The sequence below is a fragment of the Opisthorchis viverrini genome (assembly GCF_000715545.1).
Source record: "Opisthorchis viverrini unplaced genomic scaffold opera_v5_47, whole genome shotgun sequence".
NCBI classification, from domain to species: domain Eukaryota; kingdom Metazoa; phylum Platyhelminthes; class Trematoda; order Opisthorchiida; family Opisthorchiidae; genus Opisthorchis; species Opisthorchis viverrini.
The window spans coordinates 474527-483840 of record NW_008751702.1 but is presented as its reverse complement, the minus strand read 5'-3'; positions in this window follow the sequence as shown (position 1 = coordinate 483840).

Below are 9314 nucleotides of genomic sequence, written 5' to 3'. Positions count from 1 at the left end.
AAACCGACCCGGGAAACTTGGGCAAAAGTCTCGATCCTGTGTGTCAATCCGTGAATCCGTGAACAGCGTTTTTGTTTGTTCAAGTCACTCTCCGACTTTGCGTAAGGTGTAATGCCTTTCTAAACACAATCCCCAGAGACTTATGCGGTCCCTACATGCATGTGATGGGAGGGTTGTTGAAACAAATCAGTGGTACCTAAAGCGCCATTCAGCGACAATGTATACAGTCGAAAATAAGGTATTTATCGTACAGGTCCGATTTGTATGTGACTAACTGACGATCAATTGTTTCCGAGGTTGTGGTAATAGCAGCAGCTAGTTCAATAACCTGGGTGATCCTGTGTCATCGTTGACCGATTACGCACAGCACTCACAGAACGGAAAACAAGGATGTAATAAAAACATATCACCTATATGACGCTCCGGGCGTTCCTTTACGACGGTCTAGAAGCTAAGACATCTCTGTGGTTGCTGGTGACGTAAATGCTCGCGTAAATAGGTATATTGTTGCTGAGACCCGACTGGGTGATTGTGATAACGGTGTTTTCCTCAGCTTTGGTCTCGGTCTGAACCCCTAAGCCAGCGTTCCTGCCAAAACTAACAAATGTGCCAACGCATAGTGACGCCTAAAGTTAAGTCAAGAAGAACTGTACAGCGCGTCGTATACAAACTGTATGCCGCGATAACATTCGGGAACTCGAGGGGTCAGGATCCTGTCGCCCTTTGGATGCAGCATTGGCAACCGGTTTTGGCTAACACTTGGCCATTATTGGCTGTTGGGTCCCAGGCTTTCGACCAATCGGTGCTGTCCTAGACACTGGACTGCAAAGTGGCCAGGCTTCGGCCAGTCTTGTGCGGGATAGACTTCTCGGCTGTAGCGGCGCCTAAACGCGAGCGGTAAGGCATTATCTGTGTCGAATTCCGTCTAAAAGTGGTTGTCTTGGGTCTGGTAGGAGACGGAAGACATCGGAAACGCCGGCTCCCGATGTGTCGAACATAGTGTTCGATCGCACTACCAGTTTTTGGGACAGCGGAAATAGTTTACTGCGTTGTGCTCCACACCAAACCGGCCCAGATTCCAAAAAGACCAAATCGCCATCAGTTACCACTGGTGAAGGTCAGTCGCTGCCTCCAGCTTACCCAAAAAAACCAGCGTGGACTCCGACCGCGCAATTGCCCGCCGCCTGTTTTAATTTTTACTTTTGAAGTCTACGCAAAACACCCACACCTCACTTAGCCATTGAGCAGCTCATGGAGCCAAAATTAAAAAGAATTATATAAACTTATCCACCGAATCCTGTCGGCTGGTCCGATGCCCGATCACAGGAGATAGATATTCAAGGCAGTACTGAATGCCGGAAAGCATACCTGCGATATAACCGGCCAACCTAATCTAAGTACTGAATATCTGATACGACCCAAACATCCCTGGAAACCCGGTGGCGGATTCGTTCGAAACGTAGTTACAGTAACACTCCTTGCATCTTCCTACATCAAGTGGGGCTGAGTCCCTGCAAGTCGGGAATCTTCGTGCACCCGAAAAAATGAAAAGCGCGAAAGAGGCTGTAGACGTCTGCATATTGTTACACTGGTCCTCAGAAGTCATTTGCGAGTGATCTCACCAAGGACCAAAATGGTTTCTTGACATCCAAAATTCGGACCTTTTTGACAAAGCGCTTTGGACAACCATTACGTTGGTGACTACCACCTCAAGTTTGGGGTGTTGGACTTCAATGAAGAAAGTAACCGAATTTTAAAGTCTTCTTCGTCCTCAAAAGGGCCCAAGTATAGACCTCTGCTCAAGTGTTATTGTGCACTTCGCCCCAGCGAACTTCCACCTGCTCTGTTTGAGGGCGTTGGTAAATTCACTATTCGGTGTATGTCCTTCCTCGCTGTGTCCACCTGGGGGTAAGGGGCTGACGTCTTAGAATTGTCGTTAGTGTTGGATTGCGTCAAACAGTCCGCATTTAGGGAGTTAGAAACAGGGCATTCTGTAGTAAACCGGGTATTTCAGCCGTATAAAATACCAGGCACTATCGGCAACGGTGGCTTCGTCTTGTGAAGTGCATGCTAATACACCATCCGCCTGGGCCATGGTTATTCTCCGCTTCCTCCTCCGAATAGCGCAAACCGTGAGGTGTGCAAAATGAGGCTAGGTGGACGGTTGTGAATTAGATTAAGTTTGGCTGGTCTCAGCGCGGTCCACGGAGATGCCCCATGAGCCTCTTCGTTTAGCGGGAGTGAGTTAGATAAAAGGTCGTTGGTCGATGTCAGTGGAGTTCATGCTGCCAGCTTGTCTTCAGGTCAACCCGGTGAGCTTTTGAAGGTATATGCATCTCGAAATACCTGCGGTAGGTTTATGTCCCTCATGCATTTTTCCCCTTTTCACAATGAGGCTTTGAATTTAATTGCGTTTGTGAAGCATCAATTGAACCACAGGTGTCACTTTCAGTGATGATGGTGATTCCTGGTTTCCAGCTGGTTAGATCTCTCAGCGTGTCGCGCAACTGGTAAGAAATGATCAGTACTCCGCTTACTTACCTACACAAATATTCGGCGGCTCCACGGAAAACTTCTCTTCCGACTTCACGAACGCGCCTCCTGTCGGCCTTAACTATATTCTCGCAGCTGGGCTACATCTCCTGTTTACACACAGCCAGATGAAATAGGCTGTTCTATGAGTTTCTTCGCCCGCAGGTGTATGCATTCGCTCGTCTGTTGCAAAATATCAATTTTTAAAATAAACAGTGCACTGTAATCTAACCAATCAAAGTTTAGCTCCGATCGCTTACCTTTGCCCCCCCCCCCAGACAACTGCGATGAAATAACCTAACCCTTACGACATTAATTTCATCTAGACACTGCTGTTTGGACAAAAGAATGTTGACACAAATGTTTCCGATCTGAAAGACGACCACGCTTTCTGCATAGTTTAGAGTATTTGTATCACCGGTATTACCTTCCTATGATGCTAACACAATTCCAATCCTGGAAAATGTTTCTAATCTTATTCTGGCTGACTTGCCGCTGGCGGACGTCGAATAAAGATCGGTATAGTGACGTTGTTTTGTTCAGGCTCTAAGGCTAATAATCCTGTACATTTCACCTGTCATTCAAACCATTCCCTCACGATTTCTTTCGTGACACCTTTACCTTGAGTGACCAGTTTGAAGCCGACTGCTTTTTCAGGCTGGTGGAACGAACTCAGAGAAAGCCCCAGGTTCTAGTTGCCTTTATGAGTCACAGGTAAGGGTGTAAGTTGATGACGTATAGTATATTACGTATGGTACGTATAGTAGTACGAAACGCAGCAGCATTGTAAACCTGACCATACAAGAATGAGCTGCATCAGATCTATGCTATAGGTAACGAAAGTTAAGGGCGGCTGCTCCTACCTCCCCAATCCGGATAAAATTGTCATGTTCAGCCAAACCAACATAATGAGAAAATTTTCACGGGCAAATAGATTTGTCTACTCTCTTAATCGGCCCATCCGCAAGCAGAGAGGATAAAGTCAGCATTTGATCCCACCACGTCTTACAGTAACCCTTTGCACTGCAAGTGTGAAGCGTGTGCCATTCCGAAAGGCAGGATTATTTAGATGACTTAATTTTGGCAGCATTAGTGTTACGCCACAAAAGCGATGTCCTCTACGCACCAGACATTTGTGGGCGAATGCCCTGTAGGCACTTCAATCCCTCTGGCATCAGGCGCTCAGCGTGAGGTTTCCATAACTATATCAATGATGAAGCCGAGGCGTAAAAATCAAAAGGGAGAGCCACTCCCGATACCATTTGATGTGTTATACACAGATGAGTGATTCCTTATAGAATGGCACGCGCTGAAGGTGCAGTACAGGGCCTTAAGATGTGTGAATGACTCATGCGGGACACACTTGCACCACGGATATTGCTATACTGTCTTGTGTCCACAGGGTCAAAAGAAAATCGGTAGTTCTCGTAGCCTGACATTCTCCGGCGGTCAATAAATCCCCCCTTCAAATGGGCAGTTAAATTTTTTCGTTTGATTGCTGGTCACTTTTCGAAAGACCCTAAATTGGATTTCAAAATATTGGAGTGTAACGCGATAGATTGGCTTTCATCCGGGCGACTTGAGAAAACTGCTGTGAAATTGATAAAAGACTGCGGGACCTGATCGGAAAAGCGCAAATATTCTAGATATTCCAGGAGTTCGCGTCGAACAATGAACCTGGAATCGCACTTGTGCATGACTTTTACGAGAAAGTGAGCTAAATTGATTATATGGTTTTGCATTATGACAGTCATCAAGTTACAAAATGATAACATTTTACCGGGCCCAAATCCAAAATGATTTTCGGATGTTTACCCTGCTTTTTACATCCATGCATCATACTTGGGTACGCAAAACATTAGTAAAAACCGCTTAATTATGAATCTATGCTTTTAGTCCCCCCTGCCATTCGTAGCCACAAACTGATAGATGCGAAATTAGCTCGATTCGGTGTAAAAGCAGCCACCTACCAAATCAAGGGGCACATATCCCGGTGCTTGATGCACATGGTGAAAATGTTTGCCTAAGCTTCCACGGCTCGGCGCTTCATTAGAGAAACGAACCAAGAACGTCTGTTTTGACAATTCAGAACAAGTTATTGAACGCTTGCAACGTATCGCATTTAACATACACGAAAATGCAAGTCTTGAAATTTGAAAGTTCTTAGAATGCATTACCTGCACATGGCTCCCAGTTGACGCTGCCTGTTGGCCTATACCGTCAAATAAACAAAGCCCGAACTAATAAAAGACAACCTGAGGTCCTGTACTTTGACCGAAAAATTACGGGATTCAGTTGTTCCGCGGTTTAACCAGGGACGGTTATGCTTGCCTTCTAGGGCACTCTGTCTCGAATTACGCTTTAAATGCCTAGGCAATTCCGGAAGGCTCAAAGTCCTGCAGATTGGTGCAAAATGCATTAAATTTCGGTCCTCAACGTTGTGTGTACACATTTGAAACTGGAAGGAAATGGCGTGTAGACGATCGAAATGCTGTACTGGTGGCTGCCGTTGGGTAGGCGCAGTAGTCTCGTGGAGATGGTGGAATATCTTTACAGGAAAGTTGTTTTTTTAAATATGATTTTGTCTGCAATGGATTTGCAGATTAATTTAAAACCACATAGACGATGATGCAAAATATCTGACAACACCAGTTCAAAATGAAGCGATTTTTCGCAACCAGTACGAAAAAACCTCCTATAATTTGACTGGCTTCCAGCCAGACGAAACTTAGGAACTGATAAGAGTTCGAACATTTTTGCGGTAGTCACCAAATGCTGCATCCGGCTCCCAGAAAAGTATTTTGTCGCCAGCATGCTAACAACCTATAATAATAATAATGTTTATTCCCAACCAATGGGTAGCATACCGTCGGGCATGATCATAGTATTACAGTCAGAATAAAGGCATGACTGGTGGGGTTTGTGATTAATGGGAAAAGGGAAAGTGACGTTAACAGTAAACACTAATGAAGTAGAGTTCATCACACCTGAGGTGGCATGGGTAGGGATCCAAAATTACAAGGTCTCTTTATGTCCTGTGGAGAACATATCAGATGGCACGAGATCTGAACGTTAGGGTTTGAAAGTGGAGGGCAAAGAAAACAATACAAGTGAGGGCATATCAAAGAGCTTCCTGGCTGGAACGTGACAAAAACAAAAAACCTCAAACTACAGGAAGTGTAGGGCCGGAATAATAGATATGGAGAGTCAGCAGAGCTGCCACGATATGGCAGGCCGGTTTGAACTAAAGCCCGGAACCGTCACTAGGGCTTCATGGCCTTGGGCTGTGGTGGATGGCCACGGGAAGCTGTGTGGGGTTGGTGTAGTGGGGTAAAAATGCAGTACGGACAAATGGTAGCAGGAAACGCAGAAATACAGTGTGCAGTGAAGCCTATGCGACTCACTAGTGTTGCAGATGAAGCAGGGTCGAGTGTAAAAGTTACTTGGGAAACGATTTCACGCAAACAGAGCAATAATTGACTCAGTTGGTGAGGAGTACGAATAAAGACCGCCGAGGTCTTTACATCTGGCAAAAGGTTCGGCAGATTGCAATGAACGCCTTCCGGTGGTGGCCGGGGACAAATGAATGTTGATTGTGGTTGTCAGTATGGGAACCAGTGAGCGAGAGGGCCTGGACAAAGTAAGAGGGGAACAATTGCGGGTATGCTATCAAACCGGGTATTCCAGCGCCGAACCACCACTGCACTGAAGTACTTCGGTTTCTGGACAGCCCCGTGACAGACATCGTGATTAAGGTTGTTAGGCTGAGATGTGCGGTCTTGTTGTCGTTGTTTTCCCCTTTATTTTCAGGTCGGGATCCCTTCCTTCGTGATGCACAAATCGGGTGGAGTTGACAACGGCCAAACAGATAGTCCATAGCGCGCATTACCTCGAATCGAAGCTTGGGGAGAAGATGAAATAGATGAGAGCAATAAGGTATGGAGAGTTATAGGGGTTATCAGACATGATATAGTCCTTTAATAGGGAAAATAATGAACGTCTACCGCAGTTATAGAAGGACATCAGGTGATTAAACTAGACAGGATAAGGATGAATCTGCACCCAGTAGTGTAGTCGTCAGAGTCAAGCTAAGACTGCCAATATAACTCTACTACCTGAGACAGGACAGTTTACTGCATGTGGGCCATGAGGCGGTGTGGTGAATGTAAACCAAACTCGTAACGACTGGGGTTGTAAATTCCTGGAGGTCGTTAGTGAGATGGACGATACTAGGACGATCAAGGAAGGAAGATGGATGCGAGGGAGAAGGTCACCAGTCCCCGAAGCACTACCATCAGCTCTAATCAGTGTGTGGTGCGTGACGAAGAGGACTTCCGATGCTGTCCTCGGATGTTGATGGTAGAGTGTCGGGAGTTTAACTGTATGTTTATATGTGTTGTATGTGTCCACTCCTGGGAGCAGCAAATTTGGTTTGTTTTTTGTTTGGTTGACGAGGTAGGTTTTGGTGCGCTGTGGCCTCGATATTGACGGAGGCAGCTACAGCTATGCACGTCTACGTAGGCCATGGGCATCGCAGAGTTTCTTCCCGCTATCCCAGGTATATTGATTTCTTATTGAATACTTTGGACAGGCGAAAAGGCCAGTTTTTGTTATTTTTTATGGCGTTGCCAAATAGCCCAACCGAGGCGAGGCCAAACCACCAGCAGCAACAATCAGAGAACAGCGGTGCTTTTTTTATTTCCTGAATTTAAAGGCCAGGCTCAGAAGTGGCATTAGAAGAATTAGTGAGTTTAATAGCAGAACAAACAGTTAGTACGTTGGGGTGGTCATTGTTGTGGCATAAATTCAGGGGATCAGGAAAATCTTATGTAAAACACTCAAACGGAAAATTGTAGGAAAGTGGTAAGCTACGGAGAACCATCGGAGTGGACATCGCTGCCACAATACAGCCAGCATGGAGTCCTACAGTTTCATGGACAATATCGTACATGAGCATCATCGGAAATGCGGCTGTGGTTTCAAGGTAGTTAAGATTGACCAAGGAATCATGAAGCATTAGGGGCGACATGTACTAAGGAAATGCTTGTGTCCAGCGAGGTCGCACATTGGTTTATTGCTGCCATTTGAACGGGGCTATATTACAACTGTGTTTGCAGTGTCAAAATATCCTGCTAAAGGACTCTATCGTATGCATTAGGTCTCGGCCCGAGATAGCAGCAGATAAGAATAATCACAATGTCCAACAACTTCCTTGAGGTAACAGTGGCAGATTACGAAACGGCAATCGATATTCAAGTTTGGGTAATATGTATGCGGAAGCCATGAATGGGTGTGAGCGTAAGAAAGAAGTGCGTTAGCTAAACTGTGCGAAATCAATGCATCTCAGAGCGTGCATAGACAATATATCACGGGAAATTTGAGTTATCTATTGGGGTTGCGTTTTTGGATGATGAGCTTGTTACGCCCAGCTGCTTTTTTAAATTAAGTGCCGAGTGTCAATCCAAGAAAACGACCAGGAAATCCGATTTCTGGAAGCATGGTACTATTGCAAAGATAATAATACACACACTCAACAAACCTCAACGGATTCTCCTCTGCAGCTACATATGGTTACAAAATAAGGCGGTACAATCACCAGCCTGGGGATAAAGCGCAGATCACTTCGCCTCAAAATTGATATCATCACAGCGAAACAGATATCGACGGCGAGTGACCCCAAAAATCACAGTGTCCGACCAAAGTCCGTAAGAGTTATAAAAATAATTCAGTAAAACAAGGTTTCAGTTCATCTGGTCAATGGGAATAAATATGGGGATATGCTGTCACATCAGGTAGGAAAGGGGAGCACATTGTTGGTAAGCTGTCTTCTACAGAGGTTACCTCAAAACTAGCCGGTTACAGCGTTGAGGCTTCGCAGAACGTCTTATCCCGGAAGCATCATATCATGCGTAGTTGGTGAGTCTTTGTTAGCAATTTCGCTCTGCTAACAATAATGTGCTGCATTCGTAGAAGGACAATGCCACGAACATGGCAAGTCAAGCCAGCGGCACGGGTGTGCGACAAAATTTACATTCGTTTCAAATTTCTCTTTCAGTCATTACAGAGGGCGGAATAGGATGATAATAATGATAATAATGTTTATTTCCCAACTTGTGGGTGACATACCTTCGGACATGATCGTGCGTTTACAGTCGGAATGGAGAATGTGACTGGGGGATTTGCGGCTAGTGGAGATTCCGCGAAATGGGGACGACGTTATGAACAATGAGGAGTATTCGATGAAATAACGATAACAGGTTTCTTTCGCAATTTGCAGGGAACAATGGGCATGGGGTCCGACGAATTCAAAGACTCAGTCGGTTGACATGAACTAAAACTGGAAAACCACTGCTGGCCACGAGTGACCTTGGGCGGTTGGGTAAATGGCCGGAGTCACAACGAGATAAAGTGATAATGTTTTTGCGATAATTCGATAATGATAATGATAATGATAATGTTTATTGACTACTTGTGGGTGGCCTTCCGTCTGGCATGCGTTTACAGTCAGAATGGGGCATTAAAATGGCCGGGCAACGAGATAAGGTGGAGGTGGAGATGCGATGATTCGAATTGGGAGAACATGGTGCGATCTGAGAACAAGCAGATTCACTCACTGCACTGTTGTAGGAAAGTTAAGTGCTGGGGTTAGGTTGGATGAGGACACAAAGGTGGTTGAATTCGAACGAGAAGTCAGACAGGTTGTAATGAATGTCGTGGTGGTGGTTGGAGTCAACGAATCGCATAGGCAAGGGGGCTCGTTTGGGTGGGGGAATTGAACAGTT